At 42.0% G+C, this 21178-nt stretch overlaps 3 non-coding genes across 3 annotated transcripts; all 3 read right to left on the reverse strand.

Annotated features, from left to right (window-relative positions):
- Positions 1-4237: 4237 nt before the first annotated feature.
- Positions 4238-4344, reverse strand: LOC133112685 (U6 spliceosomal RNA). The gene has a single exon (XR_009705500.1). It is a non-coding gene; the product is annotated as a U6 spliceosomal RNA (small nuclear RNA).
- Positions 4345-9947: 5603 nt separating this feature from the next.
- LOC133112686 (U6 spliceosomal RNA) lies at positions 9948-10054 on the reverse strand. The gene has a single exon (XR_009705501.1). It is a non-coding gene; the product is annotated as a U6 spliceosomal RNA (small nuclear RNA).
- Positions 10055-15699: 5645 nt separating this feature from the next.
- LOC133112687 (U6 spliceosomal RNA) lies at positions 15700-15806 on the reverse strand. The gene has a single exon (XR_009705502.1). It is a non-coding gene; the product is annotated as a U6 spliceosomal RNA (small nuclear RNA).
- Between the last annotated feature and the right edge of the window lie 5372 nt (positions 15807-21178).

The raw sequence follows: 21178 nt of genomic DNA on the forward strand, positions 1-21178 counted from the left end.
TGTACGACGCGGAGGCGAAGGACTATGGCCACCAGTCGTTAGCTAGCAAGCGAACAAGTTGATTCTACACCAAGTTAACGTGACATGCGGACCGCCTACAGCAGGCAACCTTACCCGAGAGACGTCCGGCCGCAGTAGCACTGTTTTATGTGCGCACGCGTCCATATTGCACCGAACTGAAACAAGTGAAACTATTTGGAAAAATACAATATTATCTCCCGTAGGCGACGAAGCCATCTGCCCGTGTAGGCCGAGTGCAAATACAGGCGTGGCTACGCAAAACTTTATTTGTGTACCACGCTACAGACAGAACTACAACAGGGTGTGTCTTACGATTTCTTTTTAAAATGTCTACGGATTTGGAGTCGCGAAGACCCATGCTATTCCAAAGGCTAGAGCAGTAATAACCAAAAGACGCTGCATCACCATATGCCTTTAGGTTCTAGCCTCCGGGACAAGACTGTGGGCTATTGTGAAGCCTTCAATCTAATTTCGTTTTAAATTTCGTAAGACATGCATTTTTAATGAGACATCTGGAATATACCCCATGTACAAAGTTCCTTTTTTATTTTATTTTTTACTGTACTCAGAATGATATACCTGATCTTCATTCAGAACTATGTAAAGGGGAAAAAACGCGAATGGTTTTCAATGCTGCGAATGTTTCACCCAACAGAATTCACACAGCATTGCGGTTTCCCGTTCTTTCTTTTTCACATTACATTACATTACATTGCAGGCATTTAGCAGACGCTCTTATCCAGAGCGACGCACAATGAAGTGCGACGAGGACCCTGGAGGACAGACATTCTCAACAAAATAACACCGTGCCACTGTGTAGGCCTTCCTGAGGATGACGCTTTTATACAAAGCTACCGACAAGTCCTGATGTGTGTTTCTATCGGGATGTGCGGTGTACCTACAGGTTCAAAGACAAAATAAAACCAGTCTACAATACAACTAATGTATTTTCATAACTCGAGAAATATACCTTACATTCCCAACAAAATAACACCGTGCCACTGTGTAGGCCATCCTGAGGATGTTAGGTTGAGTTGCCACAATGCTAGCAATAAATAAATAAATAAATAAATAAATAAATAAATAAATAAATAAATAAATAAATAAATAAATAAATAAATAAATAAATAAATAAATAAATAAATAAATAAATAAATAAATAAATAAATAAATAAATAAATAAATAAATAAATAAATAATCATTTGTTATTTAGCAGACGCTTTTATCCAAAGAGACCTACATGTCCTGATGTGTGTTGTACCTATAGGTTGAAAGACAAAATTAAACCGGAAACCAGTCTACAATACAACTAATGTATTTTGATAACTCGAGAAATATACTTGCCTGATGCAACTCAAAGTTGCAAAATTCACCCAACTTTGCTGTTTCACTTTTTTTTTTTCTTCTTCTTTATTTTGGTTCATTTAACATTCCCAACAAAATGACACCGTGCCACGGTGTAGGTCATTCTGAGGATGTTAGGTCTAGTTGCTACAATGCAAGCTATAAATAAATAATCATTTGTTATTTAGCAGACGCTTTTATCCAAAGCGACCGACAAGTCCTGATTAGACTAAGCAGGAAACAGCCCTGGAGCAATGGGGTGTTAAGGGCATCCCCCAAGGGCCCAACAGCTGTGCGGATCTTATCGCAGCTACACCGGGGCTCGAACCGCCGACCTTGCCACTGCACTACAGGCTGGCCTCTTAAAAGTCAAATGGATTTGGCCACTTTACCGATCTTCTCTGTTCCAATGTTCCAATGTTCCAATATGTTCCAATATTGGAGCCAATCAGAGGCCGTGCCTTGTTCCAATTTACAACTTTCACCAACTTTGACAAAGCGGCTCAGCCAATCAGATGGCCGGATTTGTTCCAAATTGAACACGTGTTTGTTCCAAATTCATCACGTGTTTAGCCGGCCAATTGTAGCTCTTCCTCCGTTTTGACTCAAATCGGCGCGTCGGCCATTGCTCCCGCATCGGTGAAAGGTAAGCTTTCAATGCGTTTTCTAATGAAATTTTTATTAAAATGAGAAGAATCATTTGTATTTTCATGTTAGCGATGGTCAGAGCAGGCTAGCTAGTTGGCTTTCGCGCTGTTCAATACGTTTATCGTTGCTGTTAATACACAGAACGAATGAATGAAAGAACTTTCCAGCTGTATAAACACATCATGTATGTATTTTTACATTAGAAATATATCGTAAGACAAAGCTGGCATGTCGCACATTTCGTTTTAATTACAAAACGTAATATTCTCTGGCTTGCAAGGCGGATAGCTGCTTGGCTATCTACCTACCTACCTCCATACCTCGATTCAGCGTGTGACTATACGAATAATGCAGCCTAATTACTCCCCCAATTTAATCATTTCTGTCGAAATGTTTTAAAAAGTGAGTCATTTCAGTGGTATAGTGTAGCTAGCTAGCTGTGGTTAGGTCTGTCAACTACTACATCTTGGTAGCCCCTGTGAAGTTAAATTAATTATTATTATTATTATTATTATTATTACTTTTAAATACTCTGTGTCACATAGCATGTTCATAAATCTTGTGATAAGCATGTTTTTCCTGTGTGCACAGCCTCACATTGCAGGGAACCTCAGTCGCAGACGGGCCGGGCGCTGCAGGACATCAGCTTGGACCATGACACTGCGAACATCTTAGACCAGGACACATGCCTCCCATGGGCATGCTCTATTTATTCTACTTATTTATGTGATTAAAATATCAGACCAGTGATCATTCTCATGTGACCGCGATAGCAGTCACTCTAGAAGCCAGTGAAAAATATATTTTCATACATATTGAACAGCAGAAAAACGCTCAGCTTTTAACACTAGGCGTCAGCATAGCTCCAGTTTAAGTTTGAGGACGTGCAAATCAGTCCTTGTTTTGTTTGATGGCAGTTTATTATCTACTGTTGGAACAATTGCCGAATTTAGTTGCAGCAACAAGTAGGTCCCCATTCACGTCCATCTCTTGTACTCATGACATTTCTCCATGTTCTGCTGTGAACGAGTTGTGCCATATTTGTATTGTCATTATTATTATTATTATTAATAATAATATCATTTTTAAAAATCACAACGGTGCTCCCTTTCTGCATTTTGTACTATCAAATAAAATTTCTGCCTGGAAAAGAAATGAAATTGGACAATGAGTAGCAAGACATTCTCAAGAACTGAATTCGAGTTTGCTAGACCTGGATATATGAACAGTCACAAAATATTAGGAGATACCCTCGTGATACTCAGTGTCGTCAGAGTAACAGACAACAGCGATTCGTCTCATTTAAAGTTTTATTTCCAATATACACTCAAGGTGGTGTGCAGTGCACAAAGAAACATTTGCATCAATCAACGGAGGGGGAAAAAAGTGCCAAGTTGCAAGTCTAAAGCAAACAACCATCCAAAAATGAGCCCTTGCTCTTTGAAATTGGGGTTTATTTGATCAGAGGGAAGATGGCCAGCTACTGGCCCACCAGTGGGCCACACAAGCATACCACACCTCACGCAGAGCATCCGCCCATGTCCAGGCACTTGTCCGCTGGCGTATGAAGCCTTTTTCAAAGACGAGTCACCTCAGTGGCCTGTTGTACTCCTTGAAATGGGAACAATACAGAGAACCTGTTCTACTCTTTAAAATAGGACCGAGATGGATATTTTATTTCAAAAAATAAATAAAAAAAGGTCGGCAGAGATGGAGATTCTATTTTTAAAATAGGACAGAGTTTCACTTTATTAGGTTTATCTCTACACTCGTACTTAAGACCACCAATTTGCCGTGACGTCACAGTAGCCTGTGCTATCACAACAGCCGTTGCCCTCTAGCGGTTCATACACACTCAGTGACCACTTTATTAGGTACACCTGTCCACCAGCCTGAAAATGCAAATATTTGGCCCACCCATTTCCTGTGACGTCACAATAGCCTGTGATGTCACAATAGCCTCTGCCCTCGAGCAGAGTTAGTGGACACTCGGTGACCACTTTATTAGGTACACCCGGACAGCAGCTTGTATAAATGAAAATAGAACTTTCTGTTTTACAAAAATCACAAAACATGTTACCCTGGAGCTCAGGTAAGGCACAGAATCACCAATAAATGTTACCTGGACCTCAGGCAAGGCACAAAATATGCACCGCTTCACAAAAAATGTTACCCAGAGCTCAGGTTAGGCATGAAAATATCAACTGGTGCGCAGGTAAGGTTAAAAATATGGAACGCTTCACGAATTTGCGTGTCATCCTTGCGCAGGGGCCATGCTAATCTTCTCTGTATCGTTCCAATTTTAGTATATGTGCTGCCGGAGCGAGCACAAGAGACCTACCTGAGCCTGCGCTACCTAAGGGGCGGGTTCTGGCCATGGTTCGCAGTCATGGACTGAGTGCGAAAGCATGCATAGCACGCGTGTGTGCCTCGTAAGGACAGCCTAAACTGGCAGCACTTACAAACAAGACAAATCTGCATCAGGAGGTTTATCAAACACAACCTCTCATGTTGAGCTGAACACATTTAGACATCAATGTCCCTCCGAGGCAGGCAAATGGAGTCCACGGATGTGCGCTGCCGACTTATGCAGCCGACTGCCTCGATCCTGCTATTGGCTGCACCCTCACAAAGAACTGCACTGTCACCACCTCCAGCCTGTCCGCTGCATGCTGTCCTCATCTCAGTCACCATCAGCTGAACATGCTTGAAAGATTCATCGCACACTGAAAGAAAAAGAAAAAACACAACAACAAAACAATAGTATTACTAGGTATAGGTAAGGTCAGGCCATCTGACAGCAAAAGGTAAAATCTGAAGAAAAGTAAACAAGGAGCCCGCCATCTTCAAATTCAAATACGGTACTTCCGGATCTCCCCGTACATTGCTAGTAATTGCCACCAGAGGTCAGTCGGCTCATTCCTTTCACAAGGGCTCTCCAGCTAGAAAAGGGAAAACCGTCAAAAAGACGGTGCATGCACGGAAGAGCCTTACTTTGATACAGTCTATGGGAAGAACATCGTTTACATACAATTAATAGAGACACTTGAGAAAAAAACAAAAAAACACTGCATGGTTTCTAATACCATATACAGTACGCCCGAAAGGTACTTTACACTATAACAGAAACTGGAGGCTGAGTTTTTCAAGGCAATTCATCAAAAGTTAATTTAGAGTAAGCACTCGAAATTCACTAAAAAGGACGAAAACGCGGAGGAAACGAGTTCTTCGAAACACGAGTGTTTGCTCAAAACAAACGTGGAAAGCAGCATTCCCTCTTTGACCACTCAGCAGACTGCCGTGTGTGTATATCCAACCAAAGCAAGCTGAGTGGTTCTTCTGCGTTGTCGTTTTCGTTAGCTAGCCACTATGGCACACGATTATTTACTTCTGTGGTGTAGGCTAACTTAACACGGCGACTTTTGGCGTCCGCTGGGCCTACGTGGGGGAAATGCCACGTTTTCCAACAAGGCCTCTGAAAATGTTGTGACAATTGTCTTTACCTGTGCCACGTACGGTGCTTCTCATCTACTTCCCCAATCTCTAAGCATGCAAAATGGCCAGACACATACAATAAGCGAGGCACCGGAGCACTAAATTACATCGCCTCGCCAAGGTAGCAAACGAGCTAGCTATAGCCGGCCTAGCACGTGGAAACAGTTTGCTCAGTAGCTGGATAATCCTCGCACAGCAGCCAAGCCTTCCAGAAAATGCAATAAATAGCCTACACGACTGTATTTACGACGTGTATCAGGAATAATCTTGTTAACAAGGGGGTTACTGTACGACGCGGAGGCGAAGGACTATGGCCACCAGTCGTTAGCTAGCAAGCGAACAAGTTGATTCTACACCAAGTTAACGTGACATGCGGACCGCCTACAGCAGGCAACCTTACCCGAGAGACGTCCGGCCGCAGTAGCACTGTTTTATGTGCGCACGCGTCCATATTGCACCGAACTGAAACAAGTGAAACTATTTGGAAAAATACAATATTATCTCCCGTAGGCGACGAAGCCATCTGCCCGTGTAGGCCGAGTGCAAATACAGGCGTGGCTACGCAAAACTTTATTTGTGTACCACGCTACAGACAGAACTACAACAGGGTGTGTCTTACGATTTCTTTTTAAAATGTCTACGGATTTGGAGTCGCGAAGACCCATGCTATTCCAAAGGCTAGAGCAGTAATAACCAAAAGACGCTGCATCACCATATGCCTTTAGGTTCTAGCCTCCGGGACAAGACTGTGGGCTATTGTGAAGCCTTCAATCTAATTTCGTTTTAAATTTCGTAAGACATGCATTTTTAATGAGACATCTGGAATATACCCCATGTACAAAGTTCCTTTTTTATTTTATTTTTTACTGTACTCAGAATGATATACCTGATCTTCATTCAGAACTATGTAAAGGGGAAAAAACGCGAATGGTTTTCAATGCTGCGAATGTTTCACCCAACAGAATTCACACAGCATTGCGGTTTCCCGTTCTTTCTTTTTCACATTACATTACATTACATTGCAGGCATTTAGCAGACGCTCTTATCCAGAGCGACGCACAATGAAGTGCGACGAGGACCCTGGAGGACAGACATTCTCAACAAAATAACACCGTGCCACTGTGTAGGCCTTCCTGAGGATGACGCTTTTATCCAAAGCTACCGACAAGTCCTGATGTGTGTTTCTATCGGGATGTGCGGTGTACCTACAGGTTCAAAGACAAAATAAAACCAGTCTACAATACAACTAATGTATTTTCATAACTCGAGAAATATACCTTACATTCCCAACAAAATAACACCGTGCCACTGTGTAGGCCATCCTGAGGATGTTAGGTTGAGTTGCCACAATGCTATAAATAAATAAATAAATAAATAAATAAATAAATAAATAAATAAATAAATAAATAAATAAATAATCATTTGTTATTTAGCAGACGCTTTTATCCAAAGAGACCTACATGTCCTGATGTGTGTTGTACCTATAGGTTGAAAGACAAAATTAAACCGGAAACCAGTCTACAATACAACTAATGTATTTTGATAACTCGAGAAATATACTTGCCTGATGCAACTCAAAGTTGCAAAATTCACCCAACTTTGCTGTTTCACTTTTTTTTTTTCTTCTTCTTTATTTTGGTTCATTTAACATTCCCAACAAAATGACACCGTGCCACGGTGTAGGTCATTCTGAGGATGTTAGGTCTAGTTGCTACAATGCAAGCTATAAATAAATAATCATTTGTTATTTAGCAGACGCTTTTATCCAAAGCGACCGACAAGTCCTGATTAGACTAAGCAGGAAACAGCCCTGGAGCAATGGGGTGTTAAGGGCATCCCCCAAGGGCCCAACAGCTGTGCGGATCTTATCGCAGCTACACCGGGGCTCGAACCGCCGACCTTGCCACTGCACTACAGGCTGGCCTCTTAAAAGTCAAATGGATTTGGCCACTTTACCGATCTTCTCTGTTCCAATGTTCCAATGTTCCAATATGTTCCAATATTGGAGCCAATCAGAGGCCGTGCCTTGTTCCAATTTACAACTTTCACCAACTTTGACAAAGCGGCTCAGCCAATCAGATGGCCGGATTTGTTCCAAATTGAACACGTGTTTGTTCCAAATTCATCACGTGTTTAGCCGGCCAATTGTAGCTCTTCCTCCGTTTTGACTCAAATCGGCGCGTCGGCCATTGCTCCCGCATCGGTGAAAGGTAAGCTTTCAATGCGTTTTCTAATGAAATTTTTATTAAAATGAGAAGAATCATTTGTATTTTCATGTTAGCGATGGTCAGAGCAGGCTAGCTAGTTGGCTTTCGCGCTGTTCAATACGTTTATCGTTGCTGTTAATACACAGAACGAATGAATGAAAGAACTTTCCAGCTGTATAAACACATCATGTATGTATTTTTACATTAGAAATATATCGTAAGACAAAGCTGGCATGTCGCACATTTCGTTTTAATTACAAAACGTAATATTCTCTGGCTTGCAAGGCGGATAGCTGCTTGGCTATCTACCTACCTACCTCCATACCTCGATTCAGCGTGTGACTATACGAATAATGCAGCCTAATTACTCCCCCAATTTAATCATTTCTGTCGAAATGTTTTAAAAAGTGAGTCATTTCAGTGGTATAGTGTAGCTAGCTAGCTGTGGTTAGGTCTGTCAACTACTACATCTTGGTAGCCCCTGTGAAGTTAAATTAATTATTATTATTATTATTATTATTATTATTACTTTTAAATACTCTGTGTCACATAGCATGTTCATAAATCTTGTGATAAGCATGTTTTTCCTGTGTGCACAGCCTCACATTGCAGGGAACCTCAGTCGCAGACGGGCCGGGCGCTGCAGGACATCAGCTTGGACCATGACACTGCGAACATCTTAGACCAGGACACATGCCTCCCATGGGCATGCTCTATTTATTCTACTTATTTATGTGATTAAAATATCAGACCAGTGATCATTCTCATGTGACCGCGATAGCAGTCACTCTAGAAGCCAGTGAAAAATATATTTTCATACATATTGAACAGCAGAAAAACGCTCAGCTTTTAACACTAGGCGTCAGCATAGCTCCAGTTTAAGTTTGAGGACGTGCAAATCAGTCCTTGTTTTGTTTGATGGCAGTTTATTATCTACTGTTGGAACAATTGCCGAATTTAGTTGCAGCAACAAGTAGGTCCCCATTCACGTCCATCTCTTGTACTCATGACATTTCTCCATGTTCTGCTGTGAACGAGTTGTGCCATATTTGTATTGTCATTATTATTATTATTATTAATAATAATATCATTTTTAAAAATCACAACGGTGCTCCCTTTCTGCATTTTGTACTATCAAATAAAATTTCTGCCTGGAAAAGAAATGAAATTGGACAATGAGTAGCAAGACATTCTCAAGAACTGAATTCGAGTTTGCTAGACCTGGATATATGAACAGTCACAAAATATTAGGAGATACCCTCGTGATACTCAGTGTCGTCAGAGTAACAGACAACAGCGATTCGTCTCATTTAAAGTTTTATTTCCAATATACACTCAAGGTGGTGTGCAGTGCACAAAGAAACATTTGCATCAATCAACGGAGGGGGAAAAAAGTGCCAAGTTGCAAGTCTAAAGCAAACAACCATCCAAAAATGAGCCCTTGCTCTTTGAAATTGGGGTTTATTTGATCAGAGGGAAGATGGCCAGCTACTGGCCCACCAGTGGGCCACACAAGCATACCACACCTCACGCAGAGCATCCGCCCATGTCCAGGCACTTGTCCGCTGGCGTATGAAGCCTTTTTCAAAGACGAGTCACCTCAGTGGCCTGTTGTACTCCTTGAAATGGGAACAATACAGAGAACCTGTTCTACTCTTTAAAATAGGACCGAGATGGATATTTTATTTCAAAAAATAAATAAAAAAAGGTCGGCAGAGATGGAGATTCTATTTTTAAAATAGGACAGAGTTTCACTTTATTAGGTTTATCTCTACACTCGTACTTAAGACCACCAATTTGCCGTGACGTCACAGTAGCCTGTGCTATCACAACAGCCGTTGCCCTCTAGCGGTTCATACACACTCAGTGACCACTTTATTAGGTACACCTGTCCACCAGCCTGAAAATGCAAATATTTGGCCCACCCATTTCCTGTGACGTCACAATAGCCTGTGATGTCACAATAGCCTCTGCCCTCGAGCAGAGTTAGTGGACACTCGGTGACCACTTTATTAGGTACACCCGGACAGCAGCTTGTATAAATGAAAATAGAACTTTCTGTTTTACAAAAATCACAAAACATGTTACCCTGGAGCTCAGGTAAGGCACAGAATCACCAATAAATGTTACCTGGACCTCAGGCAAGGCACAAAATATGCACCGCTTCACAAAAAATGTTACCCAGAGCTCAGGTTAGGCATGAAAATATCAACTGGTGCGCAGGTAAGGTTAAAAATATGGAACGCTTCACGAATTTGCGTGTCATCCTTGCGCAGGGGCCATGCTAATCTTCTCTGTATCGTTCCAATTTTAGTATATGTGCTGCCGGAGCGAGCACAAGAGACCTACCTGAGCCTGCGCTACCTAAGGGGCGGGTTCTGGCCATGGTTCGCAGTCATGGACTGAGTGCGAAAGCATGCATAGCACGCGTGTGTGCCTCGTAAGGACAGCCTAAACTGGCAGCACTTACAAACAAGACAAATCTGCATCAGGAGGTTTATCAAACACAACCTCTCATGTTGAGCTGAACACATTTAGACATCAATGTCCCTCCGAGGCAGGCAAATGGAGTCCACGGATGTGCGCTGCCGACTTATGCAGCCGACTGCCTCGATCCTGCTATTGGCTGCACCCTCACAAAGAACTGCACTGTCACCACCTCCAGCCTGTCCGCTGCATGCTGTCCTCATCTCAGTCACCATCAGCTGAACATGCTTGAAAGATTCATCGCACACTGAAAGAAAAAGAAAAAACACAACAACAAAACAATAGTATTACTAGGTATAGGTAAGGTCAGGCCATCTGACAGCAAAAGGTAAAATCTGAAGAAAAGTAAACAAGGAGCCCGCCATCTTCAAATTCAAATACGGTACTTCCGGATCTCCCCGTACATTGCTAGTAATTGCCACCAGAGGTCAGTCGGCTCATTCCTTTCACAAGGGCTCTCCAGCTAGAAAAGGGAAAACCGTCAAAAAGACGGTGCATGCACGGAAGAGCCTTACTTTGATACAGTCTATGGGAAGAACATCGTTTACATACAATTAATAGAGACACTTGAGAAAAAAACAAAAAAACACTGCATGGTTTCTAATACCATATACAGTACGCCCGAAAGGTACTTTACACTATAACAGAAACTGGAGGCTGAGTTTTTCAAGGCAATTCATCAAAAGTTAATTTAGAGTAAGCACTCGAAATTCACTAAAAAGGACGAAAACGCGGAGGAAACGAGTTCTTCGAAACACGAGTGTTTGCTCAAAACAAACGTGGAAAGCAGCATTCCCTCTTTGACCACTCAGCAGACTGCCGTGTGTGTATATCCAACCAAAGCAAGCTGAGTGGTTCTTCTGCGTTGTCGTTTTCGTTAGCTAGCCACTATGGCACACGATTATTTACTTCTGTGGTGTAGGCTAACTTAACACGGCGACTTTTGGCGTCCGCTGGGCCTACGTGGGGGAAATGCCACGTTTTCCAACAAGGCCTCTGAAAATGTTGTGACAATTGTCTTTACCTGTGCCACGTACGGTGCTTCTCATCTACTTCCCCAATCTCTAAGCATGCAAAATGGCCAGACACATACAATAAGCGAGGCACCGGAGCACTAAATTACATCGCCTCGCCAAGGTAGCAAACGAGCTAGCTATAGCCGGCCTAGCACGTGGAAACAGTTTGCTCAGTAGCTGGATAATCCTCGCACAGCAGCCAAGCCTTCCAGAAAATGCAATAAATAGCCTACACGACTGTATTTACGACGTGTATCAGGAATAATCTTGTTAACAAGGGGGTTACTGTACGACGCGGAGGCGAAGGACTATGGCCACCAGTCGTTAGCTAGCAAGCGAACAAGTTGATTCTACACCAAGTTAACGTGACATGCGGACCGCCTACAGCAGGCAACCTTACCCGAGAGACGTCCGGCCGCAGTAGCACTGTTTTATGTGCGCACGCGTCCATATTGCACCGAACTGAAACAAGTGAAACTATTTGGAAAAATACAATATTATCTCCCGTAGGCGACGAAGCCATCTGCCCGTGTAGGCCGAGTGCAAATACAGGCGTGGCTACGCAAAACTTTATTTGTGTACCACGCTACAGACAGAACTACAACAGGGTGTGTCTTACGATTTCTTTTTAAAATGTCTACGGATTTGGAGTCGCGAAGACCCATGCTATTCCAAAGGCTAGAGCAGTAATAACCAAAAGACGCTGCATCACCATATGCCTTTAGGTTCTAGCCTCCGGGACAAGACTGTGGGCTATTGTGAAGCCTTCAATCTAATTTCGTTTTAAATTTCGTAAGACATGCATTTTTAATGAGACATCTGGAATATACCCCATGTACAAAGTTCCTTTTTTATTTTATTTTTTACTGTACTCAGAATGATATACCTGATCTTCATTCAGAACTATGTAAAGGGGAAAAAACGCGAATGGTTTTCAATGCTGCGAATGTTTCACCCAACAGAATTCACACAGCATTGCGGTTTCCCGTTCTTTCTTTTTCACATTACATTACATTACATTGCAGGCATTTAGCAGACGCTCTTATCCAGAGCGACGCACAATGAAGTGCGACGAGGACCCTGGAGGACAGACATTCTCAACAAAATAACACCGTGCCACTGTGTAGGCCTTCCTGAGGATGACGCTTTTATCCAAAGCTACCGACAAGTCCTGATGTGTGTTTCTATCGGGATGTGCGGTGTACCTACAGGTTCAAAGACAAAATAAAACCAGTCTACAATACAACTAATGTATTTTCATAACTCGAGAAATATACCTTACATTCCCAACAAAATAACACCGTGCCACTGTGTAGGCCATCCTGAGGATGTTAGGTTGAGTTGCCACAATGCTATAAATAAATAAATAAATAAATAAATAAATAAATAAATAAATAAATAAATAAATAAATAAATAAATAAATAAATAAATAAATAAATAAATAAATAAATAAATAAATAAATAATCATTTGTTATTTAGCAGACGCTTTTATCCAAAGAGACCTACATGTCCTGATGTGTGTTGTACCTATAGGTTGAAAGACAAAATTAAACCGGAAACCAGTCTACAATACAACTAATGTATTTTGATAACTCGAGAAATATACTTGCCTGATGCAACTCAAAGTTGCAAAATTCACCCAACTTTGCTGTTTCACTTTTTTTTTTTCTTCTTCTTTATTTTGGTTCATTTAACATTCCCAACAAAATGACACCGTGCCACGGTGTAGGTCATTCTGAGGATGTTAGGTCTAGTTGCTACAATGCAAGCTATAAATAAATAATCATTTGTTATTTAGCAGACGCTTTTATCCAAAGCGACCGACAAGTCCTGATTAGACTAAGCAGGAAACAGCCCTGGAGCAATGGGGTGTTAAGGGCATCCCCCAAGGGCCCAACAGCTGTGCGGATCTTATCGCAGCTACACCGGGGCTCGAACCGCCGACCTTGCCACTGCACTACAGGCTGGCCTCTTAAAAGTCAAATGGATTTGGCCACTTTACCGATCTTCTCTGTTCCAATGTTCCAATGTTCCAATATGTTCCAATATTGGAGCCAATCAGAGGCCGTGCCTTGTTCCAATTTACAACTTTCACCAACTTTGACAAAGCGGCTCAGCCAATCAGATGGCCGGATTTGTTCCAAATTGAACACGTGTTTGTTCCAAATTCATCACGTGTTTAGCCGGCCAATTGTAGCTCTTCCTCCGTTTTGACTCAAATCGGCGCGTCGGCCATTGCTCCCGCATCGGTGAAAGGTAAGCTTTCAATGCGTTTTCTAATGAAATTTTTATTAAAATGAGAAGAATCATTTGTATTTTCATGTTAGCGATGGTCAGAGCAGGCTAGCTAGTTGGCTTTCGCGCTGTTCAATACGTTTATCGTTGCTGTTAATACACAGAACGAATGAATGAAAGAACTTTCCAGCTGTATAAACACATCATGTATGTATTTTTACATTAGAAATATATCGTAAGACAAAGCTGGCATGTCGCACATTTCGTTTTAATTACAAAACGTAATATTCTCTGGCTTGCAAGGCGGATAGCTGCTTGGCTATCTACCTACCTACCTCCATACCTCGATTCAGCGTGTGACTATACGAATAATGCAGCCTAATTACTCCCCCAATTTAATCATTTCTGTCGAAATGTTTTAAAAAGTGAGTCATTTCAGTGGTATAGTGTAGCTAGCTAGCTGTGGTTAGGTCTGTCAACTACTACATCTTGGTAGCCCCTGTGAAGTTAAATTAATTATTATTATTATTATTATTATTACTTTTAAATACTCTGTGTCACATAGCATGTTCATAAATCTTGTGATAAGCATGTTTTTCCTGTGTGCACAGCCTCACATTGCAGGGAACCTCAGTCGCAGACGGGCCGGGCGCTGCAGGACATCAGCTTGGACCATGACACTGCGAACATCTTAGACCAGGACACATGCCTCCCATGGGCATGCTCTATTTATTCTACTTATTTATGTGATTAAAATATCAGACCAGTGATCATTCTCATGTGACCGCGATAGCAGTCACTCTAGAAGCCAGTGAAAAATATATTTTCATACATATTGAACAGCAGAAAAACGCTCAGCTTTTAACACTAGGCGTCAGCATAGCTCCAGTTTAAGTTTGAGGACGTGCAAATCAGTCCTTGTTTTGTTTGATGGCAGTTTATTATCTACTGTTGGAACAATTGCCGAATTTAGTTGCAGCAACAAGTAGGTCCCCATTCACGTCCATCTCTTGTACTCATGACATTTCTCCATGTTCTGCTGTGAACGAGTTGTGCCATATTTGTATTGTCATTATTATTATTATTATTAATAATAATATCATTTTTAAAAATCACAACGGTGCTCCCTTTCTGCATTTTGTACTATCAAATAAAATTTCTGCCTGGAAAAGAAATGAAATTGGACAATGAGTAGCAAGACATTCTCAAGAACTGAATTCGAGTTTGCTAGACCTGGATATATGAACAGTCACAAAATATTAGGAGATACCCTCGTGATACTCAGTGTCGTCAGAGTAACAGACAACAGCGATTCGTCTCATTTAAAGTTTTATTTCCAATATACACTCAAGGTGGTGTGCAGTGCACAAAGAAACATTTGCATCAATCAACGGAGGGGGAAAAAAGTGCCAAGTTGCAAGTCTAAAGCAAACAACCATCCAAAAATGAGCCCTTGCTCTTTGAAATTGGGGTTTATTTGATCAGAGGGAAGATGGCCAGCTACTGGCCCACCAGTGGGCCACACAAGCATACCACACCTCACGCAGAGCATCCGCCCATGTCCAGGCACTTGTCCGCTGGCGTATGAAGCCTTTTTCAAAGACGAGTCACCTCAGTGGCCTGTTGTACTCCTTGAAATGGGAACAATACAGAGAACCTGTTCTACTCTTTAAAATAGGACCGAGATGGATATTTTATTTCAAAAAATAAATAAAAAAAGGTCGGCAGAGATGGAGATTCTATTTTTAAAATAGGACAGAGTTTCACTTTATTAGGTTTATCTCTACACTCGTACTTAAGACCACCAATTTGCCGTGACGTCACAGTAGCCTGTGCTATCACAACAGCCGTTGCCCTCTAGCGGTTCATACACACTCAGTGACCACTTTATTAGGTACACCTGTCCACCAGCCTGAAAATGCAAATATTTGGCCCACCCATTTCCTGTGACGTCACAATAGCCTGTGATGTCACAATAGCCTCTGCCCTCGAGCAGAGTTAGTGGACACTCGGTGACCACTTTATTAGGTACACCCGGACAGCAGCTTGTATAAATGAAAATAGAACTTTCTGTTTTACAAAAATCACAAAACATGTTACCCTGGAGCTCAGGTAAGGCACAGAATCACCAATAAATGTTACCTGGACCTCAGGCAAGGCACAAAATATGCACCGCTTCACAAAAAATGTTACCCAGAGCTCAGGTTAGGCATGAAAATATCAACTGGTGCGCAGGTAAGGTTAAAAATATGGAACGCTTCACGAATTTGCGTGTCATCCTTGCGCAGGGGCCATGCTAATCTTCTCTGTATCGTTCCAATTTTAGTATATGTGCTGCCGGAGCGAGCACAAGAGACCTACCTGAGCCTGCGCTACCTAAGGGGCGGGTTCTGGCCATGGTTCGCAGTCATGGACTGAGTGCGAAAGCATGCATAGCACGCGTGTGTGCCTCGTAAGGACAGCCTAAACTGGCAGCACTTACAAACAAGACAAATCTGCATCAGGAGGTTTATCAAACACAACCTCTCATGTTGAGCTGAACACATTTAGACATCAATGTCCCTCCGAGGCAGGCAAATGGAGTCCACGGATGTGCGCTGCCGACTTATGCAGCCGACTGCCTCGATCCTGCTATTGGCTGCACCCTCACAAAGAACTGCACTGTCACCACCTCCAGCCTGTCCGCTGCATGCTGTCCTCATCTCAGTCACCATCAGCTGAACATGCTTGAAAGATTCATCGCACACTGAAAGAAAAAGAAAAAACACAACAACAAAACAATAGTATTACTAGGTATAGGTAAGGTCAGGCCATCTGACAGCAAAAGGTAAAATCTGAAGAAAAGTAAACAAGGAGCCCGCCATCTTCAAATTCAAATACGGTACTTCCGGATCTCCCCGTACATTGCTAGTAATTGCCACCAGAGGTCAGTCGGCTCATTCCTTTCACAAGGGCTCTCCAGCTAGAAAAGGGAAAACCGTCAAAAAGACGGTGCATGCACGGAAGAGCCTTACTTTGATACAGTCTATGGGAAGAACATCGTTTACATACAATTAATAGAGACACTTGAGAAAAAAACAAAAAAACACTGCATGGTTTCTAATACCATATACAGTACGCCCGAAAGGTACTTTACACTATAACAGAAACTGGAGGCTGAGTTTTTCAAGGCAATTCATCAAAAGTTAATTTAGAGTAAGCACTCGAAATTCACTAAAAAGGACGAAAACGCGGAGGAAACGAGTTCTTCGAAACACGAGTGTTTGCTCAAAACAAACGTGGAAAGCAGCATTCCCTCTTTGACCACTCAGCAGACGCCGTGTGTGTATATCCAACCAAAGCAAGCTGAGTGGTTCTTCTGCGTTGTCGTTTTCGTTAGCTAGCCACTATGGCACACGATTATTTACTTCTGTGGTGTAGGCTAACTTAACACGGCGACTTTTGGCGTCCGCTGGGCCTACGTGGGGGAAATGCCACGTTTTCCAACAAGGCCTCTGAAAATGTTGTGACAATTGTCTTTACCTGTGCCACGTACGGTGCTTCTCATCTACTTCCCCAATCTCTAAGCATGCAAAATGGCCAGACACATACAATAAGCGAGGCACCGGAGCACTAAATTACATCGCCTCGCCAAGGTAGCAAACGAGCTAGCTATAGCCGGCCTAGCACGTGGAAACAGTTTGCTCAGTAGCTGGATAATCCTCGCACAGCAGCCAAGCCTTCCAGAAAATGCAATAAATAGCCTACACGACTGTATTTACGACGTGTATCAGGAATAATCTTGTTAACAAGGGGGTTACTGTACGACGCGGAGGCGAAGGACTATGGCCACCAGTCGTTAGCTAGCAAGCGAACAAGTTGATTCTACACCAAGTTAACGTGACATGCGGACCGCCTACAGCAGGCAACCTTACCCGAGAGACGTCCGGCCGCAGTAGCACTGTTTTATGTGCGCACGCGTCCATATTGCACCGAACTGAAACAAGTGAAACTATTTGGAAAAATACAATATTATCTCCCGTAGGCGACGAAGCCATCTGCCCGTGTAGGCCGAGTGCAAATACAGGCGTGGCTACGCAAAACTTTATTTGTGTACCACGCTACAGACAGAACTACAACAGGGTGTGTCTTACGATTTCTTTTTAAAATGTCTACGGATTTGGAGTCGCGAAGACCCATGCTATTCCAAAGGCTAGAGCAGTAATAACCAAAAGACGCTGCATCACCATATGCCTTTAGGTTCTAGCCTCCGGGACAAGACTGTGGGCTATTGTGAAGCCTTCAATCTAATTTCGTTTTAAATTTCGTAAGACATGCATTTTTAATGAGACATCTGGAATATACCCCATGTACAAAGTTCCTTTTTTATTTTATTTTTTACTGTACTCAGAATGATATACCTGATCTTCATTCAGAACTATGTAAAGGGGAAAAAACGCGAATGGTTTTCAATGCTGCGAATGTTTCACCCAACAGAATTCACACAGCATTGCGGTTTCCCGTTCTTTCTTTTTCACATTACATTACATTACATTGCAGGCATTTAGCAGACGCTCTTATCCAGAGCGACGCACAATGAAGTGCGACGAGGACCCTGGAGGACAGACATTCTCAACAAAATAACACCGTGCCACTGTGTAGGCCTTCCTGAGGATGACGCTTTTATCCAAAGCTACCGACAAGTCCTGATGTGTGTTTCTATCGGGATGTGCGGTGTACCTACAGGTTCAAAGACAAAATAAAACCAGTCTACAATACAACTAATGTATTTTCATAACTCGAGAAATATACCTTACATTCCCAACAAAATAACACCGTGCCACTGTGTAGGCCATCCTGAGGATGTTAGGTTGAGTTGCCACAATGCTAATAAATAAATAAATAAATAAATAAATAAATAAATAAATAAATAAATAAATAAATAAATAAATAAATAAATAAATAAATAAATAAATAAATAAATAATCATTTGTTATTTAGCAGACGCTTTTATCCAAAGAGACCTACATGTCCTGATGTGTGTTGTACCTATAGGTTGAAAGACAAAATTAAACCGGAAACCAGTCTACAATACAACTAATGTATTTTGATAACTCGAGAAATATACTTGCCTGATGCAACTCAAAGTTGCAAAATTCACCCAACTTTGCTGTTTCACTTTTTTTTTTTCTTCTTCTTTATTTTGGTTCATTTAACATTCCCAACAAAATGACACCGTGCCACGGTGTAGGTCATTCTGAGGATGTTAGGTCTAGTTGCTACAATGCAAGCTATAAATAAATAATCATTTGTTATTTAGCAGACGCTTTTATCCAAAGCGACCGACAAGTCCTGATTAGACTAAGCAGGAAACAGCCCTGGAGCAATGGGGTGTTAAGGGCATCCCCCAAGGGCCCAACAGCTGTGCGGATCTTATCGCAGCTACACCGGGGCTCGAACCGCCGACCTTGCCACTGCACTACAGGCTGGCCTCTTAAAAGTCAAATGGATTTGGCCACTTTACCGATCTTCTCTGTTCCAATGTTCCAATGTTCCAATATGTTCCAATATTGGAGCCAATCAGAGGCCGTGCCTTGTTCCAATTTACAACTTTCACCAACTTTGACAAAGCGGCTCAGCCAATCAGATGGCCGGATTTGTTCCAAATTGAACACGTGTTTGTTCCAAATTCATCACGTGTTTAGCCGGCCAATTGTAGCTCTTCCTCCGTTTTGACTCAAATCGGCGCGTCGGCCATTGCTCCCGCATCGGTGAAAGGTAAGCTTTCAATGCGTTTTCTAATGAAATTTTTATTAAAATGAGAAGAATCATTTGTATTTTCATGTTAGCGATGGTCAGAGCAGGCTAGCTAGTTGGCTTTCGCGCTGTTCAATACGTTTATCGTTGCTGTTAATACACAGAACGAATGAATGAAAGAACTTTCCAGCTGTATAAACACATCATGTATGTATTTTTACATTAGAAATATATCGTAAGACAAAGCTGGCATGTCGCACATTTCGTTTTAATTACAAAACGTAATATTCTCTGGCTTGCAAGGCGGATAGCTGCTTGGCTATCTACCTACCTACCTCCATACCTCGATTCAGCGTGTGACTATACGAATAATGCAGCCTAATTACTCCCCCAATTTAATCATTTCTGTCGAAATGTTTTAAAAAGTGAGTCATTTCAGTGGTATAGTGTAGCTAGCTAGCTGTGGTTAGGTCTGTCAACTACTACATCTTGGTAGCCCCTGTGAAGTTAAATTAATTATTATTATTATTATTATTATTATTATTACTTTTAAATACTCTGTGTCACATAGCATGTTCATAAATCTTGTGATAAGCATGTTTTTCCTGTGTGCACAGCCTCACATTGCAGGGAACCTCAGTCGCAGACGGGCCGGGCGCTGCAGGACATCAGCTTGGACCATGACACTGCGAACATCTTAGACCAGGACACATGCCTCCCATGGGCATGCTCTATTTATTCTACTTATTTATGTGATTAAAATATCAGACCAGTGATCATTCTCATGTGACCGCGATAGCAGTCACTCTAGAAGCCAGTGAAAAATATATTTTCATACATATTGAACAGCAGAAAAACGCTCAGCTTTTAACACTAGGCGTCAGCATAGCTCCAGTTTAAGTTTGAGGACGTGCAAATCAGTCCTTGTTTTGTTTGATGGCAGTTTATTATCTACTGTTGGAACAATTGCCGAATTTAGTTGCAGCAACAAGTAGGTCCCCATTCACGTCCATCTCTTGTACTCATGACATTTCTCCATGTTCTGCTGTGAACGAGTTGTGCCATATTTGTATTGTCATTATTATTATTATTATTAATAATAATATCATTTTTAAAAATCACAACGGTGCTCCCTTTCTGCATTTTGTACTATCAAATAAAATTTCTGCCTGGAAAAGAAATGAAATTGGACAATGAGTAGCAAGACATTCTCAAGAACTGAATTCGAGTTTGCTAGACCTGGATATATGAACAGTCACAAAATATTAGGAGATACCCTCGTGATACTCAGTGTCGTCAGAGTAACAGACAACAGCGATTCGTCTCATTTAAAGTTTTATTTCCAATATACACTCAAGGTGGTGTGCAGTGCACAAAGAAACATTTGCATCAATCAACGGAGGGGGAAAAAAGTGCCAAGTTGCAAGTCTAAAGCAAACAACCATCCAAAAATGAGCCCTTGCTCTTTGAAATTGGGGTTTATTTGATCAGAGGGAAGATGGCCAGCTACTGGCCCACCAGTGGGCCACACAAGCATACCACACCTCACGCAGAGCATCCGCCCATGTCCAGGCACTTGTCCGCTGGCGTATGAAGCCTTTTTCAAAGACGAGTCACCTCAGTGGCCTGTTGTACTCCTTGAAATGGGAACAATACAGAGAACCTGTTCTACTCTTTAAAATAGGACCGAGATGGATATTTTATTTCAAAAAATAAATAAAAAAAGGTCGGCAGAGATGGAGATTCTATTTTTAAAATAGGACAGAGTTTCACTTTATTAGGTTTATCTCTACACTCGTACTTAAGACCACCAATTTGCCGTGACGTCACAGTAGCCTGTGCTATCACAACAGCCGTTGCCCTCTAGCGGTTCATACACACTCAGTGACCACTTTATTAGGTACACCTGTCCACCAGCCTGAAAATGCAAATATTTGGCCCACCCATTTCCTGTGACGTCACAATAGCCTGTGATGTCACAATAGC

The sequence above is a fragment of the Conger conger genome, chromosome 15 (assembly GCF_963514075.1).
Source record: "Conger conger chromosome 15, fConCon1.1, whole genome shotgun sequence".
In the NCBI taxonomy this organism is placed as follows: Eukaryota; Metazoa; Chordata; class Actinopteri; order Anguilliformes; family Congridae; genus Conger; species Conger conger.